General features: G+C 39.6%; 1 protein-coding gene across 7 annotated transcripts in view; it reads left to right on the top strand.

Moving 5' to 3' along the window:
• Window positions 1-18,296, top strand: part of LOC132907088 (zinc finger homeobox protein 4) — a 399,871-nt gene that overhangs the window by 177,248 nt on the left and 204,327 nt on the right. For all 7 annotated transcript variants that reach the window (XR_009658117.1, XM_060959833.1, XM_060959835.1 and 4 more), the window contains one exon: window positions 6,429-6,517. The gene's annotated coding sequence lies outside the window, so the exon portion shown is untranslated. The remainder of the gene's footprint in view (window positions 1-6,428; window positions 6,518-18,296) is intronic.

An 18,296-nucleotide genomic window follows, 5' to 3' on the forward strand; every position in this document is an offset into this window, starting at 1 on the left:
ATAAAATAGGAAAATTAACTAGTATCTCCGAAGGACGCGTATCTTGTACCTTTCCCTATTTTTTTTATTCAAAGAATTCTAAAGAAATATTATTTATTAATCGTTGTTCATTGATTTACTCACTAGTTTACATAATATCTTTTTGTATTTAAAAAGTCTCTATAGAAAGATCCGTTTCTTGATGGAACGTCCATGGAGACGCAAAGGCAAGTCGTATAAATTGCATATAAACGCTCGGTGTGGATATTTCCAGACAGGAATTAAATTTGGTTCCGTCGTGAGAAGACGAATCTGCACGAAGCCAGGATTTCCTGTACTTTTTACTTAAGAGATAAGCTCCGTGTTTTAAGAGCGTTGTGGTGGAACGGTGTCGTAAAACCATGGAGGGGATGCCCGTAGGTTGTCAGGGGGAAACAACCCCTCGATTCGGTCCTCGAGTCGTGGCTGCTAGTAGATCGTGATGCCACAAGAGAAGACTCGAATTTTAAAGTAGCTAAGCCGAGACTAGAATTGCCTCTGGTCTATTCTTCTCGCGATTACGCCGTTATTTCTTTATGCAAATACTTCTTCTTATCTGAGTGAAGTGCGTAAGAAAATAATTTATCTTTGTTTGATACTAATTGCGATTATTTGTAATTACGATCTACCGTGGTAATTTAGTAGCAAACTTCACAAGCTGTTTAGATAAAAATTCGAAATAATATTAAAATTGTCCCGATTTTAGGTACGCGATATTTATCGCAGATGCCAATTTTAGTTATTTTTTGCGCCAATAAAATTCCACTCCTTTGACAATTCCAATTTGTTTAAACTTTTATTTAAAGGCAAAATGTTACACGCCTAGTTAAACAAAGCAACGATGGTAGTATCTATAACTATAATAATATTTGATATTTCGATACCAAAATTAAGAAACTTTCATCAGATATAACTGGCCAATATTTTATCTTTCCAATGGCTCGATCTTTCAACACCAACGAAACAGTTCAATTCGCAATGAAGACCGAGGAAGCCACGTTCGTTGCTAGGAATCGCAAAACACCGAAATCGAACGAAATTAACGTGAACCGTTGAACCCGAAGATCCCAGGAACGAACGAAAACTCGCTCGCGAGAACGATCCGATCTTCCGCTCGGCTGTGCCCACTCGCGAGAGCTTCGCAAACGAAATCTACAACGGGCGAGGATCGCGGAAGCGTGAATTCGGCTGATCAAACGTCGCGACTATCGAAAAATGCCGTCCGCAAAGGGAAAAGAAGTTCCTCCGATAAGGATTGGAACGAGGCTCGACGCGACGAAGGGTAGAAGAAGAGCTATACGGGGGGAGGTAAGGTTGGAGGAGGTCGAGGAATAGGAAGAGAGAAAAAAATAACGGAAGAAGCAGGGAGAAAGAGACACGTAGAAAGACAGTAACGTGAAGGGTAATGGGGGTGGTCGAGGATGGTGGTGAGAGGTAAGCGCAGGAGGGTACCCCGAAAGTCCTTTCTCGCTAAAAAGGAGGACCCCGGTAGGGGGTGGTCGGGGAGAAGAAGGAAAGAGGAGCTGGCTGAGACTCGGTAGAGAAGAGGATGGGAGTCGGTTGGGGGCGGAAGTAAGTATTGATTCAGATTCAGCTAGTTAGCTATGCTCGAAGCAAGCACATCCCCTCCCGGTGGCTTGTTCGGCCACCTTTTTCTCCGGCAGGCACGATCGTCTTTTGCTTCTCTCTCTGTCTGCCGCGGCACGGTTGCGGGGGTGGACGGTTAGCGGCGGCGGCTGAGAAGACGACGCGGAAGCGCCGCAGAGGGTGGAACACGGGGGTGGAGCGAAGGGAGCCGAGGGATGCAGAAAAGAAGGCGTATGTAGAATGGGAAAGCGTGCAGGATCCGCGCGCGCGGAGGTGTAAGATGTAGGAGGTGACAAGCATCTCCTTCGATCTTTCTTTCCCTTTACTCTCTCTCCTCCCCCTCCCCTGCAGCCCTCCTCCCTCGGCTGCCCTCCTTCGTCTATCTTTTCGACTCAACCCCCTCTGGTCCCTTGTTATCCCGCCGTTTCCTTCGCTCCCTCTCTGTCCTCTTCTAGTTATCTGTCTATCGTTGCAGCTCCCTTTTATATTCCCATGACGACAGCCCAGATGCACTCGGCAGCCATACGAGAGGTGTATGTTAAAACTTCAGTCGATATTTCTGTTGCGCGATGGAACCGGGAATGGGAACGACCGCGTTTCCGCGACGCGTCAACAGGCTGGCTTTCCAGAAAATTTTGAAGCTGTTGAAATCAAGGGTACTCTGTTGCGTTCTTGGGATTCGGCGTACATGTCTCGATGTTGTTACGTTCACGCGGTCACCATGCGTTAGATACTTGATCTCTCGATGATAAATAAGGAAATAAATAAACGGCTTTAACAAATTTGGAGGGTCTGTCGGCAATTGGTAACTTTTAAAATATCCATTATATCGGCATACTTGAACTTGGATAATATTTTTCAAAACGATCGCGATTTACGTATGAATACTATGAGTGGACGCGTGAACCATCCAGAAGATTCATTGATCAGTTCCAGAATTGAAAAGTAAAGAAAACTAATGATGCTACTATGATCGTTAATTTTTGAAATTTTAGTATTAATCCTTAAAATTTGTCTACGCTATCATTTATATCGTCTTTTTGCAATAAAGAAACTTAGGGGAGTAAGTTATTCGTTTTCCGAGAATCGAACATTAATCGTGTACCTGAGTGAGAAAATTACGAAACTTACAAAACGTAGAAGTTAATCACTACCTTCTGGAAGGCTCATATATCGAAGAATCTGTCAGCTACCGTGAAAGCAAGTCGAAGGTGCAAGAATGTCAAAGAACCGAGTAATCCTTGCTCACACGTGGTTCGCTTATCACATTCTGTAAAATGCAAATTTCCCGAGACATCACTTTAATATACATCACGTACGTATGTACGTATACATGCGTACGTACCTTATACATGTACATACATACGTTAGAACGTAAAGAACTACACGAAGTATATGATAAATGAGTTACATCCTCGAGCAAATATAATTTGCGATGTCATGTCTCGCGTTAGATACCATCTCCGATGAATATCTGACGACGAAGACGTCTGAGAATAAAATAGAACAGCGGAAACAGAATCGAGCGTATGAATTAGCGCCTTCGTCTTTCCCGATTCGATTCTGCCTTGTGTTTTGTGGCAGCCAGCTTTACGGGCGTCCCCATCTCGCGGATTTTTCTGCAACCAGGGCGTCGCGACGCCTTAGCGGCTAATAAGAGACGCTGTCCGAACCAGGAGGCGTCCACTCGCGTTGCAGCGCTCGTTGCAGACGCGTCCTTCCCGGAGAATTCTCCTCGCTTCGACGTACAAACATCCTGATGCTTTCAGAGAAGCCATAAATTGTTTCTGAAATATTAAAATTTCTAGAGATATTACATAGCGGAAAATATAATAGAAATTCTGTATAAAATATTGTTTAGAACTTAATATAGGATGTATGCTCGACAGAATATCGATCCATTTGCCCTGAGAAAATAACTGTTTCATTAAAAACCGTATCTTTTTTTAATTAAGGATTCGATGAGAGGGATGATCGTTTTATGAAAATGTGACAAATTTCGAATGCTATTGCAGATGTAATATAATTATCAATCTACAATTTTTTTTTATCAATAAATACCACAGAGATCTGTTATCTTTAACTATATCTGTTTTGCTTACTCTTCCAAGCATTGAAACAATTTCCCATCTGTTTGTATAGTGTATGTATTTTCAAAGTTTCTCAGAATTTGATATTGCTTTTTGCAAATTCCAAAACATTCAAATATCTTAGAAAGATTTACATATAGTTACATATCTGTTAGAGAGATAACATATTATATGTTACAACCAATCCAAGTAGTATACCTAAGTAGTGTACCTAAATAACAGTGCGAACGATCACATATTATTTATCTAATAATTATTGCTTCATTCACGGAAGACACTATCTACAGCGTTTCTCGCTGATATTTCCTTCGAACCAAATTCTGTTATATCCATCTTTTCTTTAGTGGGTCAAACGTATTTCTAAATTAAGAAATTAAGAAACGAAGAAGTTCTTTTAAATTCTTTATAAATCCTTCCCTGTTTCGCGAAACGAAACGAGGACAATGCAAAACGAGGACATGGAGCGAAATCGCGAGGACTATTTCGTTGGACGCGCGCTTCGAGCGACAAAACGCCCCGTTTCTATGCACAATCGTATTTATATTTCTTAGGCCGAGCTCGACCGCGCAAGATTTATCTCCGGCCAAGAAAAGGACGTTGATTTAAGATCACCGACTGTATTATAAAACGGCGCATGCTTTCTACCTTTACTGGCCCCCTTTTTTTCTCCCCCTTCTATCTCTCTCCCTTCGTTTCGTGCATTAATTGATCCATGGTGATTTATAAACACGACCAGATAATTACGATCGAACGTAGCTGCCGCGGAATTTTATCGTAACCGTCGCGTTGTTTCAAAGGATCTATCTATCGTTTGTCGCCGTGAAGAATCTTTGTTAACGATTTTTCAAACCAACAAGAACGGCTTTCACAACGTCAATCGCTTGCGTGATTTAGGCTGGTAAAGTTGTGCTTGCTCTTTTAAATCTCGACATTCCTTTTACCGTAAACCATCGATTCGATCAAATTTAATTTTAGTCGATGAAAAGGATCGACAATGATTTTATTTTATTCTGTTAAATTAACTGTTCTTGCTCTTGAAGTAATTAAGAGGCGTAGTTCAAAAAAATACAAGAAAGAAATATATCACGTTTCCCAATTTCTGCACTAGAAACAATTTTAAAATACAACGCCTTGCCAATCAATTCTACATTATCGAAGTTACCTTCGCCTATGAGCTTCGTTTAAAAAAATCCCACCTCTTTGCATCAAATTTCCAATTGCCAAGAATTTCCAACTCGGAATAAGATTGAAATATTAATTTGATACAAAAACATTATGAATTCTCGTGCAACAGACGATATCCTACAACATCTATAGACTTCGTAATATCCAGATTCTCTGGATATCAACAATTTCATAGATCCGAATGTAAGATCTCTCGATATTTCTGCTACAATACTTCCACACAGACGCTAAATCATAAAATTCTCATCTTCTACAACGCACATTTTCTCGACCGAAGACCTTGGCTCGCAGTAACAGTCACCGCGCGATCTCACCCCCTGATCACTGTCGTGTTGAAGAATTTCGCAAAACTCGACTTGCAAATTCGCTTCGAAGCAGCAGCCAGCGGCGCATCGACCTCGTTCGATCGCGTCAATCTATCAAGACATTAGCCGGCGATTATTTTGTCCGATTACGTAGTCGGTCATTTATTCGCTGTCCACCGCTAATGGAAAACTATTCCGCCCCGCTTATTAACGATTGGAATGTCGTTAACAATAAGAAAAATTATCATCCACGGCAACGTGTTCTCCACGTATATACAATGTACATAAGTGCATTAGTATATAAGCATTGAGACGCTCGACGGAATTGATATCGGTGCGAAATCATTACTGGCGCGCGCTGCATTGGCTGCAATTTGCGTAACGATAACAATCAGCTTTAAGTGGAACAATAGGCTGCCGTGACGGTAATTAGTGCCGCGTACTGTCTGGCGTGATGACAATTGCGCCAGCAGCGATGGTAAATAGTAACATTAATAACACTGGCCGATAGCGCGCAACCAACACCAGCGCTCACACAGCATCGCGTAGCTGTCGCGCGAACATAATGGACCGTTATTATTCTCTTCCGTTAAATATTTAAATTGAACGGGACGGCCGGTTGGATTCGATCGCGATCGTCAAGTGATTTTCAAAACGATCCCTCGCCGTTGTGTAATCGACGTTACCGTTCGGCGAACCGTGCTCCTCGCGTTTATCATCCCCTTCGACGCGACGTTGAAACGCGATGGCTCATGCTTATCCTGACTGTTGAACGATAAAATAAAAATTCCAAGCGGTTAGATACTTTTTAGTCGATTTTTCGTTGGATAAATTGGGACTGGAAGTAACAATTTGCTTTTGGAGTAGAGTTTCACGGTATAGAGTTATATAAGAAATTATTTATAATTTGGTATTACGTATTTATCCTAAAAAATCCTTTTAAAAAATTATTTAAAAATTTAAAAAATTTATCCTAAGAAATGGCTAAAAATTATAAAAGTTTATTATACGTGATACTGTGAATATCGATCAGAGATAGAAAGGAACGAAAAGTAACGCAATTGCAATTCTAGAAGTCAAAATGTTTGTTCAACTAAGTTATTATAAAACAAAAAAAAGTGCGGTGGACGTTGGTAGGTATCTAATGTAATGGAAATCTGGCGTAACTTAATGCAAATACAAAGAAAGTACACTTTAAAATCTTATGGATGTTGGAATCGAATTTAAATCGATGTTGTTTCAGTTTCAGGTCATGCAAGCGAAAACGGCCCACTTCAATACCAAATTTAAAGTTTCTACTTTCCGTTAAACCAGCAACGCTACTGACCAAAGGTATTGTTCCATTTATCTACTTTCATCCAACTATAATTTAAAAACATTTAGTATTACCTATAGTATTAGTAACTTAAATTAGGTTGTGGTTAGTTAATTAGAGAAACTAATTCCTTGAGTTCTACCGCGCGTGATCATGAAAGCGAAGAAACCATAAGATCAGTTTATTCTAAAATTGTGAACAAGTAAATGAAAAAGCTTTTAAACGATCTTCCAACGAAACTGTAATATCCCATCGCTAAATCAGCGACATTTTTCGTTAAAAAGCGTGTCACTAAAAGAGTAGAGAGAATCCGTGGCGGAAATTTGAAAAAATTATAAAGAACACCATGTAAATTTGTCTACAAGAATTTCGCCAAAATCACATACTCGATGATTTCCACTTAAAATCTCGTTTCGTATTTCGCGTCACACGATACAAACAACCTATCGTTTCTATATCACATCGGAAATAGAAAGATTTTCACCTCGAGAAAATTCAGAGCAGCACGTCGCGTCGTCTCGACGCGAAACGCCCGCGAGATCGTTTCGGAACGTCGATCGTGGACAAACGAGAAACGCCAGAAAGAAAGAAAAACAAAAAGAAGAAAAAGAGAAAGAATATCCTGGAAAATTTTTCTCGCGTTCCACGCGACGTAAGCCGGCCAGCCCGTGGACGGGCATTGAATATAGGGACAGAGACGAAACGTTCTCAAGGCGGCCCGACGACGCACGGTCGACCTTTATTGGAATATTTATGGCGGCTGGCTGTACGAGACGAATTTTTATCGATCCGTTCTGTTGCCGCACCGTCGATGCTAGGTTCGGCTCTCTCGATCTCTCGGCCGACGGAAATCGCGATATTTATTCATAAGCCTCGGTTAGAAGGCGCGCGCGGATCGCGCGCATAATAAAACCCGCGTATTGCTCGGCCGGCTGTCACTGCTTCTACCCATCGCGTTCACGTTGATTTGAAGAACGTCCGACGTCTTGCTCTGGTTCCTCGTCCCTTCGTGTTTACCATCCGTTCTTCCTTATCTTTTTCCCATTTCGTCTGTTGCGGTTGACGCAACTTAGGCAGAGCCGTATGCCTCTAGTCTTCCTCGAGTATTCTTTAGTTTTCCTTTCTTTTCTTTCGTTTAGTTTTTTTTTTTTTTTTTTTTTGTGGCTAAAAAGATTAGATTATTTTGTGACATTGTATTGTATTGAAAGCTGTGGAGGCTCGATCGTAATCGGAAGAAACGTTGTGTGAAAGAATGAATATTTCAACGAAAAAGCCGATTGAACCGGCGTAGATATTATGGGTCGAAAATATTCCTTCGTGTGACTTGAATGGTTCGTTGCTTTAATATAGATAGGAAATTGAATTTTTGTTTGTCGCGTTTGGACTGCGTTGAGCAAGAAAGTACTATACGCACGTGTTATGCCCCGTCAAAGCTACGAAACTTCTGCGTACAATCCTTCAATCGTATTCAACATATAATTCAGAGGTTATTCACATTTTTAATAATGCCAACACATAGGTATTCGCAGAACGACTATAATTATATATTATTCTAAATCTCTCTTTTTGATGTGTATCTCGAATGAACAAATACTTGAAAGCCAAATAAATGGAACATAATGACTCACGCATTCTGAATATTAACAAAAGGGCAAAATGAAAATTGTTACAATTGTCACAAACATTAATGGACATTTGCGTAGTTTTTATTACATTTCCTGTTCCCCTTGTCGTTTATCAATTACTACACACGCACACATGTAATAACTATCTATATCATAAAATCAATATAATATTCTGCGCTGATATTTTGAAGAAAACAATGTCGTTTCATTTCAGTAAAATTTAAATACCGTAAATTATTAAAACACCCACACGTTAGGAATTTTTTCACCACGGTTGGGTACTGTTCGAACTTTTCCATTTGCTATTGTCCAGAGAACACTTTCGCCGTATCGAATAATTTCGATGGTCTAATAATTTTTTCTTAAAACGACACGCGGTAATTTGAACCATCCACCACAAAATAGGTTTTCGTTGTACGCTACCAATCTGTTTTCCGGTGGCTCTGCCTCTCTCTTTCGCTGCTCCTTCGTTTCTTCCGCTCCTGGTTCGGAACCCACGGAGAACCGCCTACAAACTTATTACTCTGGCTCTTTCCGACGCTAGGTGTTATTAAAAATTAGGGAGTGGATTCTAGACACCGGTTGCAAGTCACCGGAGCTGAGTGACTGAGAGACGCGGCCCTGTAATTAAAAAATTACAGAGACGGCTGAGCCACCGGTTTGTTGGTTTTAACACGGCCCAAGGGAAGATGAGTGTGCGTTCCAGGGTGAAACGTGAGTTCCTTCGTTCATTCATGGCGCCACCAAATTAAGGAGTATTACGATCTTTCGTTTTATCTTTGACTTACCTGCTTCCCTTTCGTTTGTCGTCCATTAAGAACCTATTACTTATTTCCGCTTCTCCCGATAGTGTCTTTTTTTCTATTCTTTTAGCCGCATTTCACATGGCTTTGAAGTTCCGGTATAATAACTTTACGAAAGATCCAGTAGTTTTCTACATTTGTTGAACTTCAAGATTCCCTCGGAGTTCTTCATTCCGTTATGTGATACAGAATTTGTAACATTTGCCAATTCGTAATTATTTTTGTATTCAGAAACGTTGACTTTAGTAAAAAATTAAAGAACTTAATTCCTCTCTTTATCACAATTTCACTTGATCGCTAAAGTGCACCGTTCGATCATCGAAGCGGATTGTTTAGAATATAGTACACAAATTCCGACAAAACGTTCTCTCACAGCTTCCAAATTTATCCAAACGAACGACGAGCCTAACAAAAAGCGTTATCCACTCGCTCAAACAACTTTTCCTCCTGCTGACAAATGATATCATTTCTCCATTTCCGCTGCGAAATATGCTACAATATCTGTAATATAACAGCACCGGAAAATAACATCTTTCATGTTCAACCTCCGAGCGAACGGTGCATTAAGTAGCAGGATTAAGCAGCCGTTTTCATCCTCGTGCGACATCAAACCGTGTTTCCACTAGCCTCGTTGCCGGACTAAATGCGGCGTTAAATATCCATCCGCTTCTCACTCTTAGCACACCAATTCGTCATCAATCAACGCACAGATCCTGCGAGCCACTCCACAGAATGCGAATCGTGTCCCCTACAAAGCCGGATTCACACGTTTGATATCGAATTATCGCTTGTAAGTGGTATTATTAATTAATTTTACATATTGACTAAATATTTATATTTTTATAAACATAGAACTAAAGAAATGAAAGTTGGGCAGAAATTTCTTTCATTCACTATACATCGTACAAGATGTTATACTTTGCACGCGTTCTATAATTTTGTATGTTAAATGCACTTGGCGAATATTCGTGTTTTTAAATTTCTCCTAAATTGGAGTGATAAAAATAGACGATAAAAGTATAGATGCGCGATCTATCGATGATTATTTCTATGGAATCGATAGAATGTAAATCGAGATTATTTGTAAAATTTGTCGCAAAATATTAAAATTAAATACTTTTACGAATATACCTCAACTAAACTTAAAATTTTCACCACCTGATTGAATAATTTGTCTTAATAATTTCTTGTCAACTGACGAATGTTCGATACCTCTGAAACGTCGCTTGAATCAGACTGAACAGAAATACGGGTGAAACTAAAGCAAAATAATACGCGAAGTGGAAAAGAAACGCAGCGGGTGAGGGAAGAGAAAAGAAATGGGGACGAACAAAAGAGGTGCAGAAAGAAACTCCCACACGCGTAGCGTCCTCGCGGCCGAGAAGAAAGGGAAGAAACTCGCAGGTAGACCTTCTGCCAATCCCTTCGTCTTATCCACGATACTTTAATATCGGATATGGCAATAAATTACGTATCGACGTAAAAGCGGCTTCTCTGGCCCCGTCCTCTGGCAGCACGGCACGAAAACCTCTTTCTCTTGTGCTCTCCTGTGTCCCAGTCCTCGAACGTGCTTTCTTCTCCTTCCTCTCTCTCTCTCTCTTTCTCTTCTTTCCATTCTCTCCTGTTCTGTTTTCCATCCCCCTCTCGCCTTCTATCTCGTTCTATCTCGATGTACACGTGAACAGACGGGGTAATATAATCACACTTAATGACACTCGATACGAACATGTAACATCGGCATTGCACGAGATACCGGGACGATAAGGGACGTGTTTTTCGGGACACAAGGCGCTCGTAAGTCCCGGCGTTACATAGGGACCGGGACACCGCGCCGGTTCTGCACTGTATTTATGCATTGCGCGGTGGCTAATCTGGCCGGGCTTGAACCGTCGTTTAATTTAAAGTTCGCCCGGCATTCGTAATATTTAGTGCTCGAGGATATCGTTCGACAACCAGACAGACACCACAAGTCGTTCTTGACCTGTGGAATTTGCGACTGGCTCTGAGAGAGGCGCTGGAGGCTTTTGAGTACGTATGGGCGCTACGTTCAGAGTGATTGGTCGGTAAAAAGGGTTCCGAGTTCTAGTTAAATAATTTTATATCCTCACCCGGATGTTTACATGGGATTTAGAAATGATTTTTATGTGAAGGCAAGTTATTTGAAATTAATCAGGCTTATTATAAAATTGTACCGTTCGTTTGTTATCTTCGTCAATAATTTCATTAGTTTGGAAAATGTATAAAAAGATTTCGGTTGTCTGTTAATTTATTGGGAAGAACGATGTCTATCTAGCTGGCGATCTGTCTTATATCTTTCTCAAGGAATGTCTATCCTAAAACGAATTGTGAACACCAAATGATGAAATTCATCTGGTCAGCTTAATGCCAACCAAATAACAATATGATCTAATTACTTCATACTATAAAAACCGAGACATTGATCTACCGTCTCTCGCATAAAAATTTCACAAATGTAAACGCTATAGTTTAACAAGGATAGAGAGGAAATTCTGGTCATACTATAAACGTCATCTCAAAAATGTACAAAAATAAAAAGATACATTATCTGAAATAGATTTAAAATTTAACAGAATACACATTACACGTTAGCTGACAAAATTCATCAAATACACTGTATTAACAAAAGTTTACAAATCACTAAAAAGCATTCGTCACATAAATCTCAATTCACTCCTTTGATTAATTTCAATTAATCATTGAAATTTTCTCCTTTCAAATACAAATATACCAATTTTGCCGCCGCTATCGCGATCCACCCACACCGAGCCGCCATCTAAATCAACGTACAAAGACGCGGCATGCGGATAGTTATGTGCAAAGCAGAAATACACACGATTCTCTATATTAGCATTTAGTAATTACCTTATCGAGTTAATCGGCCTGTAGTACAGCGTATCGAGCTTGTATCTCCGTTACGTCCTTCGCGCCTTCGTGGCACGCGAGCGATTATCGATGCACCGCTACGTTCATCACGAACGTTTCTGGCTCGGGGAATCACCGTCTACGTGCCTCTTCTTCTTCCCCTTACCTCGCGCTCCTTCTTCCATTCGAACGAAATTTCTCCATTATTAGATGGAACGTTCACCTTATCGATCAATCTCTCCTTACTACGTACCATAAGTTTTCTCTTTTCTTTTCCGTTCTTCCGTTTTGTTTTTCGTCTGGATTTCTTGCACGTCTATGGTTATGTCTAGTTGGACACGTGTATACTTGCCAGATGAAATGTAGCGAGACGCTAGAAGCACGCTTGGATATAAGTGGCGGTACCTTTGACGATACGAACGATAGGATGTGAGGTTTTCGTTACATTTTGCTGGATTAGATTAAATTTTGCCTCGTGCAAATTGGATAAAGTGGTGCTACTTGAGGAATACACGGAAGGATTGAATTCTTCAGTATGCAAGAAATTCGCTGTATTTTTGTTGCAATTCTTCCTTTGATGTAGAAAAAGAAGTATAATATGTACATGTTCCATAAAAGTATTATTTGAACAAATTTCATGTTGTTTAGAACCTATGAATTTAGATTACTTTCAATAGATTTACAGTTATGCTTCATGCGTGCAGAAATACGTTAGAATACGATTGGAATCCGAATTTACTCCAAATTTAGTAGACAAATTATAGTCTTAAATACATTCCGAGTTTGTGCTACACAAATAAGAAGATACATGAATAATTTATTTTTCTAGCTAGACTTTTCAAAGCACTATGTCGTAGTTTCGTGGAGAATATATTTTCCTACGTCCAAAATATCTTTTGAACCTATCGCGTGTATAATATGAACATAACGGACTCAAATCACTGGGTTATATCACAACTTATAGTTGTAACTTTTATGTGTAGGTACATATAGTCACGAAGGCCGCTCTTTTAAATCACTGTTTCCTTGGTCTCAGTCTGATCGTATTCGAAACGCCTTCGAACATTGTCTCTCTTTCTTCCACTCTATCCTCTCTGATCCTATTTTTCCAGCTTCCTCTTTTTTCTCCAGAACCACAAGAGAATCTAAATTAGAAGCAAATCCGGTATCGTTAACCAGAACATAGAAGCAGAACGTTTCTATTTTCTGTTTATCTTTACATCTTTGCATCTTTGCTTTTCTTGAAGTAATTCCATTTTACTGCTCCGCTTACCTGCCAGCTAGACATCCACAAATAGCTGCAGAACTGCACGATCGAAATTTTACGCCTCTACCTGACCATCGTAATCGGTTTGCAGAAATTTTCTACGGTCTCAAAGATAGTGCTCTCTCGGTCAGTTTTATTCCCTAAACTCCTATCTATGTTCCTTTGTTTAGATTGATAAACAGTACAGATTTAAAATATTTGTGTTTGAAAGAATCAATTAGTTCGAGAGAATTAATTAATTGATTAAGATTAATTACATATTTGCTAATACTTAAGCGTCGAGTTTAGTAGAAGAAAGATAAAAGGCATTTTTCGGTTCTAATCGAATAGAGATAGAATAAAGTGGCTTGGAAAAGTGATTTATAAAATATTCATACTTTTCCACGGTTAACTGGACTCCCTTTCAGAACTTAATTAATCAGTTAACTTCAGTTGTATCCATAACATTTAGTTCAATTTGTTTCTACACATATCATTGTCCTTTGCTTTTCTTTTCTTTTCTTTTTTTTTTTTTTTTTGCTTGTAACTGACTACTTGTTTATATAAAAACCATTCAGTCCATCATATAAAAAAGGTTCGTGCATTCTCACGAAGATTTGAAAAACGAAACGCTCAAAGATCAACGTATCGAAGTTTTAGCTACATATCGTGACACATGGGGACCAGTGACGTCACCGGGCTTTCGTTTTATCACAACTTACGAACGGGGACTTGCGGAAGGTCAGGGCTATTCTCCCGACCCCGAAACGATTTCATCGTGTGTATGTGCCGTGACCACGCATGGCCGTGGCAAGAATCGCTGTCGACTATGTTGGAGATGCGCGTATATACGTAACCACACACAGACACGCATATATACATACGAGTATGCACACACGTCGGCCTCGTGCACACGTGAGTAATCGTATCGCGTGTGTGCAAACGTGTACACGGTCGGTATATGTGATGTGCACCTAAGCACATAAGTATAGCCATAACCGGCAACTTCGTGAATGGAGGAGCGACGAACGATCAATGCCCCCTTACGTTTATCTACCGCTTTTATGTGCGTTTCACTGGCCACCGCGTCGTGCAGTCAGCTCCACGTTTCTGAACACGTATCCGTGGCCATTGATGTGACCACCAAATCGCCACGCAAAACCAACGCGTTCCTGATCTAGTTTCGATCACGAGAGATCGATGGTTCATGACGTCTCTTCTTGTAGAAACAAATTGACGTTGCGTCGTGCGAGTCGAGAGAACGACGTCGACGTGTGTTTGAAAAATTAAATTATTAGATGCCAGAGTGGAAATGAAAATCTTCGTTGAGGATTATCGCGACATTGTTAATTATATTTTAAAGACTTCATTTGTGTCGATTGCACTCTAGATTTCATTCTCTAGCGAATGTTTAGAAAATTACTATAATTAAATACACCGGAAGATGATAGAGGAGGTAAGACTACCCATAAAGTAGTGTCTGGTTTTAATTACTATAATAAAGTGAATTACGTATTATTTAGTTATTACAATTAAGTATCAAGTTAAAGTAACAATTAAGCAGGCAATCGTAATAATGTATCACTCTAATACGAGAAAATTGAAAACGTACTATCTTTGTACTAATTTTAAGTCTTTGGCAAGTATCTCGAATATATCAAACTTGGTATAATGAGAGAAAGGGAAGAAAACGGTCGTCTCTTGTTGCGAGAAACAATTCTCATCCCCTGATCGAAGTCTTCAACCCCCTTCGACCGAAGAGGAGATACAAACCCGTCTTTACCCGTTTGAGTTTCCGTCACGTTCTTCGTTCCCTCTTCTTTTGTCCCATCACACATGCACGTACGACGGTGGCCACCTCGCGAGCTGGCCACAGAAATGCAAATAGCGAATTGTTCGCGGACCGCTCGCTTTCAATGTCCGCGCTCGAGGTGTTATTCTTGTCCGTGAATTACCCTCGAACGCCTCGCACGGATACTCCTCGAATTTGCATACCGACCGTGAAACTGGAAATCATTCCACTGCACGCCGGATCGTATTCCCGATGTCTGTCATTAGCCTGGTAAAGATCACTGAAAAGAATCGACTTTCGTGTTTGAAAAGCAAGATCGGTAACATTAGTTGTTATTCAGGTTCGATCTCTGGTTTTAATTTCAACGATTACACCCTTTGTCGACTTTTTAACGTAGAAGAATCAGATTTTTGCCCGCCAACTCGGGCAATTCGGGATTTCAAAGTAATTATAAACCTTAGATGCAAATCTGTTAGAGGGAAAAATTGCACTATTTTAGGAGATACATAAAATCACGAGATTTTTTCAAAATCTTCTTTTTACTGTTATTAAGATTATCGAAGTTTCTTAAACGGCATCGTGTATTTTTAATTTCATTGTGTTATAATTAATCTCCTACTGACAAGACACATTCATTAATCTAATAGATCTATTACAAGATCTAAATAAAATATACTTGACCTTAGAAAATTTCAATGTAGAATTCTTAGTACTTAGGTACTAAAATAATTGGATTCTTTATTGTATTCTTTTGTATTTTTTGTATTGTGTTGTATTGTATTTTTTTTATAATATATAATTTATGATAAAATGAAACGTATCGTAAATAACATATGACTAAGCTTTTCATCGCTCCACAAAATTTTTGAGTGAAAAATACGTCTAAATATCTAGTATCTTAGAACAATAAGTGTCTGAAGTTAAATAACGTTTCTAACGACTCCCCTCCCTTAAATTCCAAACGAACAAAACTCGTTGAGATTAAGCAACAATTAAGAAAACCACATTTCCCAGCAGTAACGATTTGTTGATTTAATTGATCCCACTCAGACATCCGATGGAAGGCAAACTTTCACCTGTCAACGGAGCTCGTACCTTGTTTGGCAAACAATTTTGCGAGAGATACGTTTCGACGGTGCGAGTAATAGACACGTCGCCGTTTCTTTTTTATTCGTCGCTTCTCGCACCACAGCCTTATGGAGAATAAAAGAAGGGGTAAAAGTCCGATCAGGTGTACGACGATTTAATGCCGCGACGTGCATCGAGCGTAAGATAATAATGGTTCGAAGGAACGTGTACGTATAGTTAGACTGGCGCTCGGTGTAATCCTGTTTACAGATCGAACACATAAACTATAATAGTGCACGATCAGCCGCGTGTTCAGCTGTGCACGTCCACGGATTTCATAAAGAGGAGATATTAAACGCGGTATAGTAGCTTCCATGACAAGCGAGATCGTAAAATCGACCAAGTGTCGAAATTTGCATGTTCCAGCGTTCGGATGAATCAAAAAAGGCCACGGGAAGAACATAAGAATTTAATATCTCGGCAGTCGGACGAATTTTTATATGTCTTATCCATATTCTTGCTTGTTAGAATTTATTTTTTTTAATTTATCGTTGCACGATAAAGTTTATCCACTCATCGTGCATAAATTTTAGTTTCTTAATTTTTGTTTGATTAAATTGTCGCAAGCGATTGAAAAATTATGTGGGACGTTGCAGTGAATACCCGGGTATCGAAAAAAATTTAGCACTTCGTTGATACACTTTTCATTTTGAATAGAATTATCTGAAATGTTTCTTTATCTTGTTATTTCCTCGATCGAATTATTTCGAAATTTTCCTCTAGTCTCTATGGTTTAATTTGAAACGAAGAACGCAGTATGGAACATGAAAGATTCGTCTTGTTCATAAAACATATCATGAACATGTTCATGAAATATCTCAAGCCCCTTCGTTGTACGAATAAATCCAGCATCGATGTTACACGTATCGATTTTTGATGTTCAATCAAGCTTTAACAAAATCAGAAATCTCAAGGAATACTTTTCAGTATTAAAACAAAAACGTGTACACGATCAACTAGAATTTTCGTTGCAATCCAACACTTCCCAAACTAATATGCCTCGACAACACTACCGTTGTTTCCTTGTTCAAACTTTCACATAAGATATCCAAAATCCCACATTACCTGTATCTGATCCTTACCACCAATAATCTTGAAAAAATTCGGAAAAAAAACGGGCCAGATAGCATGTGATCTGGTCTCTACTTTCTCGGAAACGGACCAACCGACCAACTTGTAGTTGGATGAGCCCTTGAAACGAGTTAGTCCCATCCGAGGATGCAAAGGTCGAATCTAATCGGTGCGGGACTAATTTACGTTAATTGTGCATGAAACACCATAAACAAAGGTAATAAATAACCGATGAGACATGTAGTGACCATGAAGCGCATGGCAGGCACTCCTACACCTAAACCTGCCTGACGGTTACAAGAGAATTAAGATTACACGCCTGCGAATAATGACACTGTATAAAGTATCTCTGTGCACGACGGCGTACCATTTCTACACTATTCGTGATCGGACAATGGTCAACCGGTGGCGGGTGGTTCATTGTTACAACAGTTTTACCTACAATTTTCAAGCGATCACGGTCATCCATGACGAAGCAGGTGCTATGCGTTCTTCTTCTAACATCCTATTGGGGGTAGTCGAATAACGAAAGGTCCTCGTTTCTCTATGCTTTGTGTTTGGTCGTTGCGTGCTTCTTCCCGCTTTCCTGGTCCCGGTACGGTCGTCGAGCTGACCAATGTCATTCGACGATGAGTCTCACGGTTAACAGGTTGCTGGAACCTGTCTACGCGACCTTGATCCTCGAATTTCTCTCTTGGCACTGCGATTCGAAAACATGATTGTTCGTTGATATCGTATCGATTCGAGATAAAGGGTTGTTCAGCGAGAAAGGGAATTTGGTATTAGCATCGAATACAGAACGGTCAAGTGGAAGGTGCCTTTGTAGATTTATATTTATGGTTTATTTCTTTCATAATGTCTCTGTTCATTTTTGTAATCGACGCTTCTTATGATTTTCAATGAAAGTCGCGTTACATAATACGATACAGATGTGGCCATTTTTATCGAGTTAAAGGAACAAGAGTACAAGTAATTTCAAAGATAAGAAAATATCAAAATAATACCTCTTCTTCGTAAAATGCCTACTAATCGTATCGACTAGAACATTTTTCTAACTTATGATCGATCGGTATAGAGACTGTTATCGCTTAAATGGAATTACTCGCTTAATATTTTATCAACCTGCATGAAAACGAGAGTAAAATAATCGCTTCTGATTCTCCAACGTAATATCACGTATCGGAGAATATGTGAAACATATTTTGATTTTATAGAAAAATGCATCGCATCATATCCAATCGATGATCC

This window comes from Bombus pascuorum, chromosome 5 (assembly GCF_905332965.1).
Source record: "Bombus pascuorum chromosome 5, iyBomPasc1.1, whole genome shotgun sequence".
Taxonomy (NCBI): domain Eukaryota; kingdom Metazoa; phylum Arthropoda; class Insecta; order Hymenoptera; family Apidae; genus Bombus; species Bombus pascuorum.